Below are 10,076 nucleotides of genomic sequence, written 5' to 3' on the forward strand. Positions count from 1 at the left end.
GGTCATCCATCTTGCTAAATGTGACACACTGACACAATGGGGTATAACTCATAGGGTTCAGAACACAGCAGGACTCTCTCATAGGGGCTGTGGGGCTAAATCAGATACACACACACGCACATGCACAGAAATCATAACCTACAGTCCTTTTAAAGAATTTACAAAGGAAGAAGAATTGAAATTGCATCAGACTGCTACTGGTTTGCTTTGTGTGTTGATAGTCACAGCTGGACATTTCTGCAGTTTGCTCATCAACCAGCTGTTTTCATGCAGCAATCCCAATTTATCAACTTAAACTCATAATTTAGAACCAACTCAAAGCATCTAAAGTATAGTAAAGTAAAGTAAGAATTGTTTCATACAATAAAAAAAGGTAATTAAGAATTTTATTTTATATTTTCTATCTTTATATAAATAAAGAATAAACTTTATTTATATAAATTCACAATTCAAACCTTTGCCTTGCAACCATGGCTTTTAACTTGCAATTCTGACTTTTTCCCGCAGAATTCTATGTGACCCTGGATGACAAAACCAGTCTTATGGGTCATTTTTTAGAAATTGAGATTTATACATCACATGAAAGCGTAATAAATAAGCTTTCCATTTATGTATGGTTTGTTAGGATAGGACAATATTTGGCCGAGATACAACTATTTGATAATCTGGAATCTGAGGGTGCAAAAAAATCGAAACATTGAGAAAATCGCCTTTAAAGTTGTCCATTTATGTTCGCGATTGTGCTGCATTCACTCACAAAAATAAATGTTTTATACATTTACGGTAGGAAATTTACAAAATATCTTCATGGAACATGATCTTTACTTAGTATACTAATGATTTTTGGCATAAAAGAAAAATTGATAATTTTGACCCATACAATGTATTGTTGGCTATTCCCACAAATATACCCGTGCTACTTAAGACTGGTTTTGTGATCCAGGGTCACATATAAACTTGCAATTGGGAGTTTAAAGTCAGAATTTGAGATATAACTTCAAAAATTGCAAGACATTCAAGTCATGCAAGTTGAGTGTATCACATCAAAGTGTGTGTGACTGCTTGAAAATTAAACTGTTAACTGCTACTTATGAAAAGAAACTTGATTGGTTCTGGAGGATCCATTTTACAGTGGACTTTCTCACTTTCTGAATGTTTAACATAAAACTTAAATCCCAAAATAAACAAAAAACAAAACGAAAGTAAACGGCAGCCCCTCATGGACAACTGCCGTATAAATTAAAACAGAACAACAAAATAAAATCCAGACCTGGTTCTCTCTCGTCTTGCACTGTCGTGACTCCTGCTTTTATCCTTCTGTAGCTCCTCCGTGAGACAGGAGAGCAGTAAAGAGCGAATAAGCCAAGCGCCCGGAAGTATAAGAGGGCTCCTGTAGTACATCCCATCAACTTTTTTTTGTCTTCAGAAGACACTTGTTTGGATGCTTGTGTAAGACCAACACTACTGGTAGAGCGTGTTCGACTCGTTGATGAAGCTGGATGCGCTCATTATGATAAATTTACGAGACGGACTGAAAGAGACTGATAAGAAGCTTTGTTCTTCTTCAATTCTCACTCCGAGGGATAGCGTTTGCACAAGCATGTTCAGCTCTTGAAGGAGTTGAGGGAACTCATAGAGATGCATTCATCGTAAAAGACTGTTCTCACTTGATTCTCGATGGAGTGATAAGAATCTAGCATTGAATGGAGCATTGATGCTTTGTGATAAGGTTGTGGTAAGAAGCACCACCTATGCTTGACTCTCGCTTGAGGGCTAAGATTTGAGCGCCTACACCCTGCGGTTCGGGTCCCACGGCCGCAGTAGCAGCAAGGCGGAATTGATCACAGGGATTGTAGGTGGAACATGGTATGAGTCTGATGGGAAGTCTTTTCCCTTTGGCGATGGTTTATGCTAACTCTAATACTTTCATGTTGTTTTCTAATAAAAAAAGAAGAAAAGAAACTTAATGATTAATGTGAAATATCTAATTCTGAGGAATTGGATGCAGAGAGAGTTGAGACAGATGTTATTGATAAATCAACCCCCTCTGCTGTCCACACACATGTTAAGGCTGTACTATTTCCTGATGCATCTCTAGCCATCCATGCTACAAAGCACACAGCCAATTCAATTGGGCATTTATGGGTTGCTATATTTGCCACGGAGTTGCATCTGTAATGAGGAGAAAGAGGAAATTCTTCCTCCATGATGCTTTGATCTCAGAGTTTTCAAGGATATATGTCCCTCCCTGGTGGTTTGTAAGGGTATTTACCCCCCCACCCCGCCTAGAAAAATGTTGAGGTTGGGGTCTTCCTTTATGGAGCTGCATGATAGGCACAGAGTATGAATTAATGTTAAGTATCAAAACATTAAACAAAATAAGAGGTTGCGTTTCACTATGTTCTCTAGTCTGGAGCAATACTGTTCAGTAGTTCAGTATGCTCATCTGAGGCCTAGATCCAGGGCCGGATTGATAGTTTGAATGGGTCCTTGATGTTTAGACCATACATCATTATGATGGCTCCAGTGGAGAGCAACCATGCCAAATTTGCACAGGATTAGAGCAGGTTTTTTGGCAAAACCAGATTCTGAAACCCCTCTGTCACCAATTTAATTTACTTGCTGAGCAATGCATTATTGCAACTTGAAGTAGGGTTAGCACTCCCCTTGCCCTTGTGTGACAATGCTAATGAGAAGAGGAAGTTTGTCTGTGGGGATTCCCTCATTGTTATGCCACTCACAATGGTTCAGTGCTTAAGGTAAAGTCTAAGCACTAGTTATAATGGGACCATTCATCAGGCACCTTTTTTTGGGTTAATGCAAAGCAAACTAAGGGTGTTAGGGCATTCCCATCTATTTAGTTTGCTTCCCCTCCCCAACTACTGTTTAGTCTTTAAGTAGTAGCATTCATTCCCTTAGAGGAGTGGGTCTTTAGACTGGCCTTATTTTTCCATTACGCCAATGCTAACGAGTTGAGGAATTTCACCAAGGGGTGGAATTATCTGTCACTTACTACAGTGAGCACTAGTAAAAAACCCAAAATACTAGATGCTAGCTATAGCAGGTCCTAGAGGAATGTTTTATCTATAAGGGTAAGGTGGGGCCCCTTGCTCCCCTATTAAAAGCAGGGTTTGATCCACCTCCCCTAGATTTCAAGGGTCTTGGAGTAAGGCTTGGTTCCCCTGTGACTCCCGTAGGAGGGAGCCTCTCATGTGTTGAAGATCCCCCTTTGAGAGGCAGCAACATCAGAGATTGTAGCCACTGAGGGATTTTTTAACAACATTGTAGCGTCCCTTTGGTAAGTTGCCATTAGAGCCATTGAGGGTTGAGGGTAGAGAGGGTTGAGGTGAGGTGTTTAACTCCCTTGCTTCCCTTTTTAAAAGACTGGTTCAATCTGCCTCCCCTAGAATTCAGGTTCTTGAAGTAAGGCTAGTCTCCCCAGTGGCTCCCTTGGAGTTGAGCTTCCCCAGTGCGAGGCTCCTCCTTTGGAGAGGCAGCAAAATCAGAGATGGTAGTAGGTGGGAATGTATAACACGCCAGGCTCCCTTTGGCAAGCAGCCCTTTTGAGCCTTTGGGCTGAGATAATTTAAAAACTCCCTCTGCCAGGCATTCCTTGAGAGCTGTGTCTAGCTAGAAAAGCAGTGTCACAGTTTATCCATGTTTTGAGGGAAAAGAGGGTGTAAAATTCTAGAGGCTGGGATTCCCTTGCTATAAAGCTAGAAAATCTTCCATTCTTGCGGGAGACATAGGGATGTTATCACTACACGGCTTGTGTATGTCTCTTATGGACGCGCCCTAGGCAAACTCTCTGACTCTGGCTAAGTAATTTGTTCAGTCAAGGTATGCTATGTCCATTATGTTTGTGCATATGCTCACCAACTGTGGGCAGGGATCCCTGCATCCCCGCATCATGGCATGGGTATTTGTATCCCATAGTGTCAATTTAAGACTCATTGTTGAGTTCCACTTCACATTGCATTGCTATGCATTTGGTCTGCCTGCACGTCACCTTCAGGATAAAGAAGTTGATGACGTGTACTACAGGTGCCTTTTATACCTCTAGACACTCCACTTATGACATCACAGGCTGTCACCAGCAAATTAATATTTGAGTGTGTTTACATGTGCTTCAGACACTGGTCATGCTAATGGGGTTTCCCATAGCGTCGATCCAAGACGCAGTGTCTCTTTCCCCTTCTCAGGGAACCATGGTTAGTCGTAACCTGAGATGTTTTCATTGTTATATGTTGTATATAGGGAGTGCTATTACACATCTTCTGAAATAGTACAGAATCTCCAGATCAATACACGGATGAAAAAGAAGCAGAAACAATTGATAGAAGCATTGCTTATGCATTTGTAAAGTAAAAACTGCCTAACCTTACATAATGAAATGTCGACCCAGGGAGAGGTATAGGACTGTGCAAGCTTAAGGGGTTTTGATGGAAGCGATCTACTCCATCTATGTTTTGAACATCGTTCTGAATCCGATCCGAATGTAGTCTTAGACAAAAACCCGATTCTCTAATTTTTTTTTTTGTTCAAAATTTTGCTTTTTTATATGAATTTACCCACATTCAAGTGTTAAAGGGATGGTTTACCCAAAAATTAAAAATGTATCCACCCTCATGTTGTTCCAACCCCGTAAGACCTTCGTTCATCTTCGGAACACGAATTAAGATATTTTTGATGAAATCTGAGAGCTGGATCACTCCTCCATACTAGTCCATAGGTTTCTTGAGGGATTGAAACTTGCCGGCCTCGAAAAGTTATTAAAGACATCATTAAAATATTCCAAGTGACTACACTGGCTCAATATTAAGTTTATCAAGCGACGAGAATACTTTTTGTGGGCAAAAACAAACATAATTAAAGCTGCAAGCAACATTTAGCGGTGTTCAAGCAGTTAAGGTATTTAAGATTTTTAACCACACAAGCATCAAATGTAGCAAGCTTTTAACCACTGACATGTTTTAGCATGATTTACCATGCTCCAGTATGAATTACTATGAATCTAGCATGATTTACCACAGTTTACCATGATATACCTAAACATATAAGTTCCAGTATGATTCACCATGATTTACCCTGTTCTAGCATGGTTTACCACAATTGAACACATTCCAGTATGATTTAATATGATTCTAGCATGATTTACCAGTTTACCATGATTTGCCATGTTATAGGATGATTTATCATGATATACCACATTCCAGAATGATTTACCAGGATTGTAGCATGATTTACCATGATTCATCACATTGCTAGCATTATTTGCCATGATACACCATGTAAAAGTATTATTTACTATGATTTACCACGTTTCTATCGTGATTTACCATGATTTACCACATTGCTAGCATTGATGTGAAGTGTCAATAGCAATGACGTGATACACTTTGATAAAAAAATGATTGTCTTATAATAGTTAACATGGAAAAACAGGATTGATTTAGTGCAGAATACTGGTGAAAATCAGGTCTGTCAAAATGAAAGTGAGCCAATAAGTGGTCTTCTACTGCCCTCTGCTGGCCATTATACTTATTAATAAATAAAAAAATAAATAAAAAACTTTTTCACAGGTGCTTTTGCACTCATATGTAGACATCTGCTTACACACACACACACACACACACACACACACACACACACACACACACACACACAAATGTTGTTGTTGTTGTTTTTTTCAATGCTATTGGGATGTCATTATGAAAATATACTTTAATGGTCTATAAGCATTCCACATATTTCTTTGTGAAGCTAGAAGAGGACGGGACCTTTCAAACAAGCTATCCAACAAGAATCTAGGTGGTCTAGGTAGGGAGTTACAGCTGTTCCAAGCCGGAGGTCTCATGGATTATGAAGAAGTTATACCTTTTTTGATAATTATTGATCTAGAGAGTCCAGAGAATTTTCCTGCACTGGTTTTAAACATTATGATTTGAAAATTATATGATCATAGATGGAAAATACCATTTACAGCCAATACAGGCAATTTACCGTAGGAAATATATGGTTTTAAAGCTTTTTAACAGTTATAGCGCCACCTATGGTTTAATCTCCATGGAACTTTGCATGCTTCTTTACATTATTATGACACATATGCTCATCAATTTTTGTGAAGTTCTGATTTTTTATTTATGATTTATAGGCTTTTGAGTGTATTTTGTCACGCCCATTTTCTAAATGACCCTGTTATAACAAACCAAAGGACAAAGTTCAACTTTTTTTCAATAATTATTGATCTAGAGAGTCCAGAGAATTGTCCTAGACTGGTCTGGTTCCGATCGGGCAAAAAATCTAGGACTAGTTCGCAAAAGTAGGTTTTTAACATATTTGTGAATATTTAATGAAATATTTGATTGACAGCAATGGTTCAAGAGGCAAAGTTGTTCAGCATGGGGAGATCTATCAAATGATATGCATATTGTGGGGATGTGTGCAACACCACATGATTACAGAGCCGTAAAACTCGTTAGCGCCAACTAGTGGCCAATTTCTTTCAAAACTCTTACAGACCTCTTGAGCCATGAGTTGAACATGCCCAATGAGTTTCATGCTGATCGACCTCCGTTAACCTTGTCTAATAGGTGCGCAAATTCATTGGCCGATGGCGGCCATGTTTTTTGAGACACGCCAATGTCGTTATATACATACATGGGGCCTTGGACCAAGACACTGCATACCGATTTTCAAGTCAATCGGACTAACGGTCAGGTGGTCATAGCACCACCTAGGGTTAGATCGATGCGGTTTTTTTACTGTGACCCCAGAATGTCCTCATACACATGTGTGTCAATGTTTGGTGAGGATATCTCATTTACTTCTCGAGTTATAGCCATTTTAATAAAATAGGCTCCTCCCACAACGTTCATTTTGCGCCCCCTAGCAACCGGAAATCGAAATTTCAACTTTATTTCGACAATTATTGATATTTAGACTCCAGAGAATATTTCTGCACTGGTTTGGTTCCGATCGGGCGAAAAACCAGGGACTAGTTTGCAAAAGTAGTTTTTTGACAAAATTCAAAATGGCGGAACAATTTGCATTCCGGAAATGAAATCGGAGATATATGTTTTGTTCTTCAGGTCTCCAGCTTTCCAATGATATAAGACACTTGAGTCTATGACCTACGATCTAGGAGTTATGACCAGTTTCGCGCTTTTGATTGCTATAGCGCCACCTATGGGCCAATCGGGCTCATAATCTCTGAACCTCTCCTCGATTTCTGTGCTACCTTAATCCCAAATATCAAGTCTCTAGCTCTTACGGTTTGGTCTGCACGATGCGTTTTACGGCAGAAGAAGAATGATAATAAAAATCAGAACAAATACAATAGGTTTTCAGCACTTCGTGCTTGAACACCTAATAACGACTTTATTTCAACTATTCATTTCCTTCTCTTTGGGCCTCTAGTCAGTTAAACTAGTGTAATTGCGTAGAGCTACGTCACACGTAGGCTCACTATTGGCCGACGCTGGTCATGTGTTTGATGCGTGTGACATACAACAACAGATCATACGCTGTTAAACTAGTAACCTGACTTGAGGCCCAGAGAGAAGGAAATGAATAGTTGAAATAAAGTCGTTATTTTTGTTTTTTTTGCGCACAAAAAATGTTCTTGTCGTTTGATAAACTTAAGATTGAGCCACTGTAGTCACTTGGACTATTTTAAAGATGTCTTTAATAACTTTTCGAGGCCGGCAAGTTGTCACGGTTCACACATTCACTGACTCGTTCTGATGCTGTGTTTTTGTATCACGTGGGCGGAGCCGCTGATCAGTCCCTGATTATCATCAGCGCAAGCTGTGACTGATCAGCGATTCCTATTTAAGCACTTAGTCTTTCGTCTTGTGTTTGTCAGATCGTTGTTGGATGTTCCCGGTCCTGGTGTCTGATCCCTCTCGTGTCTCCGTGTTCCTGCCTGTGCTTTCGTGTGTTTGTGGAGTTCGCTGATGTCATCTGTCTGCCCTCGTGAGTCTCTGTCGGTACTCGCCTGACTTCCCTGGATTACTTCTCTCCTTCACCGTCTCGAGGATTGGGTTGCCTACCTGCATGCCTGCGTCACCAAGGAATCCATCTGTTTGCTTCGCCAGAGTTCTGAGACTGTTCCTGTGTTCATTGATCGACACCTTTACTCTCTCTGGGACTGTTCCCGTGTTCATCCATTTGCCTTACTGTTTATTGGTCAATAAACTGAGTTTACTTGCTATTGTCTCCGCTATTCTCTGTGCCATAACAGAACGATCTGACCCACATGGAGGCAGCAAGGACACCTGAACTTTCTGAGTTTCTCGCCCGCAACATGTCATATTGGATGACATATTGATTTTTTCTTCGTCTCTCCAGGAACACGTTCAGCACGTCAGACGAGTGCTTCAGAGGTTGCTAGAGAATGGGCTTTTTGTCAAGGCGGAGAAATGCGCTTTTCATGCACAGTCTGTTCCTTTCCTAGGTTACATCATCTCGTCTGAGGGGGTGCGTATGGATCCTGACAAGGTTAAGGCTGTGATGGATTGGCCAAGTCCAGATTCCCATAAGGCCCTACAGAGGTTTCTGGGGTTCGCCAATTTTTATCGGCATTTTATTCGCAACTTCAGCCAACTAGCCGCTCCTCTGACTGCCTTGACTTCCCCCAGAACGACTTTCAGGTGGTCCGATACAGCGGAAGCTGTATTCGCCAACCTCAAGAGCTGCTTCAGTTCAGCTCCCATCCTTATCGCCCATGATCCGTCACGGCAGTTCGTGGTGGAGGTCGACGCGTCAGAGGTGGGGGTAGGTGCAGTTCTATCTCAACGCTCCTCCACAGACGACAAGATGCACCCTTGCGCGCGTTTTTGTCTCATCGTTTATCTCCTGCCGAACGTAACTATGACATTGGTAATAGAGAGTTGTTGGCAGTCAAGTTAGCACTGGAGGAGTGGCGCCATTGGTTGGAAGGGTCGGGGGTACCTTTTATCGTTTGGACCGATCATAAGAACCTAGAATACATTAGATCTGCTAAAAGACTCAACTCCAGGCAGGCTCGGTGGGCACTTTTTTTCGGACGTTTAGATTTTTCTCTATCGTACCGCCCGGGTTCCAAAAACATCAAACCCGATTCCTTATCTCGTATTTTTGACCAATCCGAACGCCCGGTTACTCCCGAGTGTATTTTACCCGAGAAGCTAGTTATCTCCACACTCACATGGGAGGTCGAATCGAAGGTCAAGACGGCCTTAGAAGGGGTAACGCCTCCGCCCGGTTGTCCATCGAGTCGATTATTTGTGCCAGAGGGGTTACGGTCCGACGTTATTCGATGGGGTCATTGTTCCAATGTGGCTTGTCATTCAGGAGTTAACTGCACCAGTTTTTTGGTCAAGCAACGATTCTGGTGGCCATTAATGGCTCGCGACATTCGGAATTTTGTTTTGGCTTCCTCGAATTGTGCCACTGGTAAGACTTCCAATCGACCCCCAGATGGGTTACTCCAACCGCTGTCGGTCCCTTCGAGACCCTGGTCCCACATTGCGCTAGATTTTGTCACCGCCCTCCCCCCTCCCAGGGTAAGACGGTCGTTTTGACCACAGTGGACCGGTTCTAGATGGCGGCTCATTTCATCCCCTTGCCCAAATTACCCTCTGCCAAGGAGACAGCGGTAGCTGTCATAGATCACGTCTTTCGCTTACATGGCCTCCCGATGGACGTGGTCTCTGAAAGGGGGCCCCAGTTTGTTTCCAAATTTTGGAGGGAGTTTTGTAAATTACTGGGAGCGACGGTAAGTCTGTCTTCGGGTTATCATCCCCAGAGCAATGGCCAAACTGAGAGAGCCAACCAAGATTTAGAGAGAATGTTGAGATGTTTGGTGTCTAAGAATCCTTCCTCCTGGAGCCAACAACTTTCAATGGTTGAGTATGCTCATAACTCCTTACCAGTGTCATCCACGGGCCTATCTCCATTCGAGTGTAGCTTAGGTTACCAGCCACCAATTTTTTCTAACCTGGAATCTGAGGTCGCGGTCCCCTCCGCTCACGCCTTTATCCAGAGGTGTCACCGCACCTGGACCAGAGCCCGTGAGACTCTGCTCCAGGTGA

Source organism: Siphateles boraxobius, unplaced genomic scaffold (genome assembly GCF_051911475.1).
Source record: "Siphateles boraxobius isolate OS27281-9 unplaced genomic scaffold, OSU_SipBor_1 53, whole genome shotgun sequence".
Taxonomy (NCBI): Eukaryota; Metazoa; Chordata; class Actinopteri; order Cypriniformes; family Leuciscidae; genus Siphateles; species Siphateles boraxobius.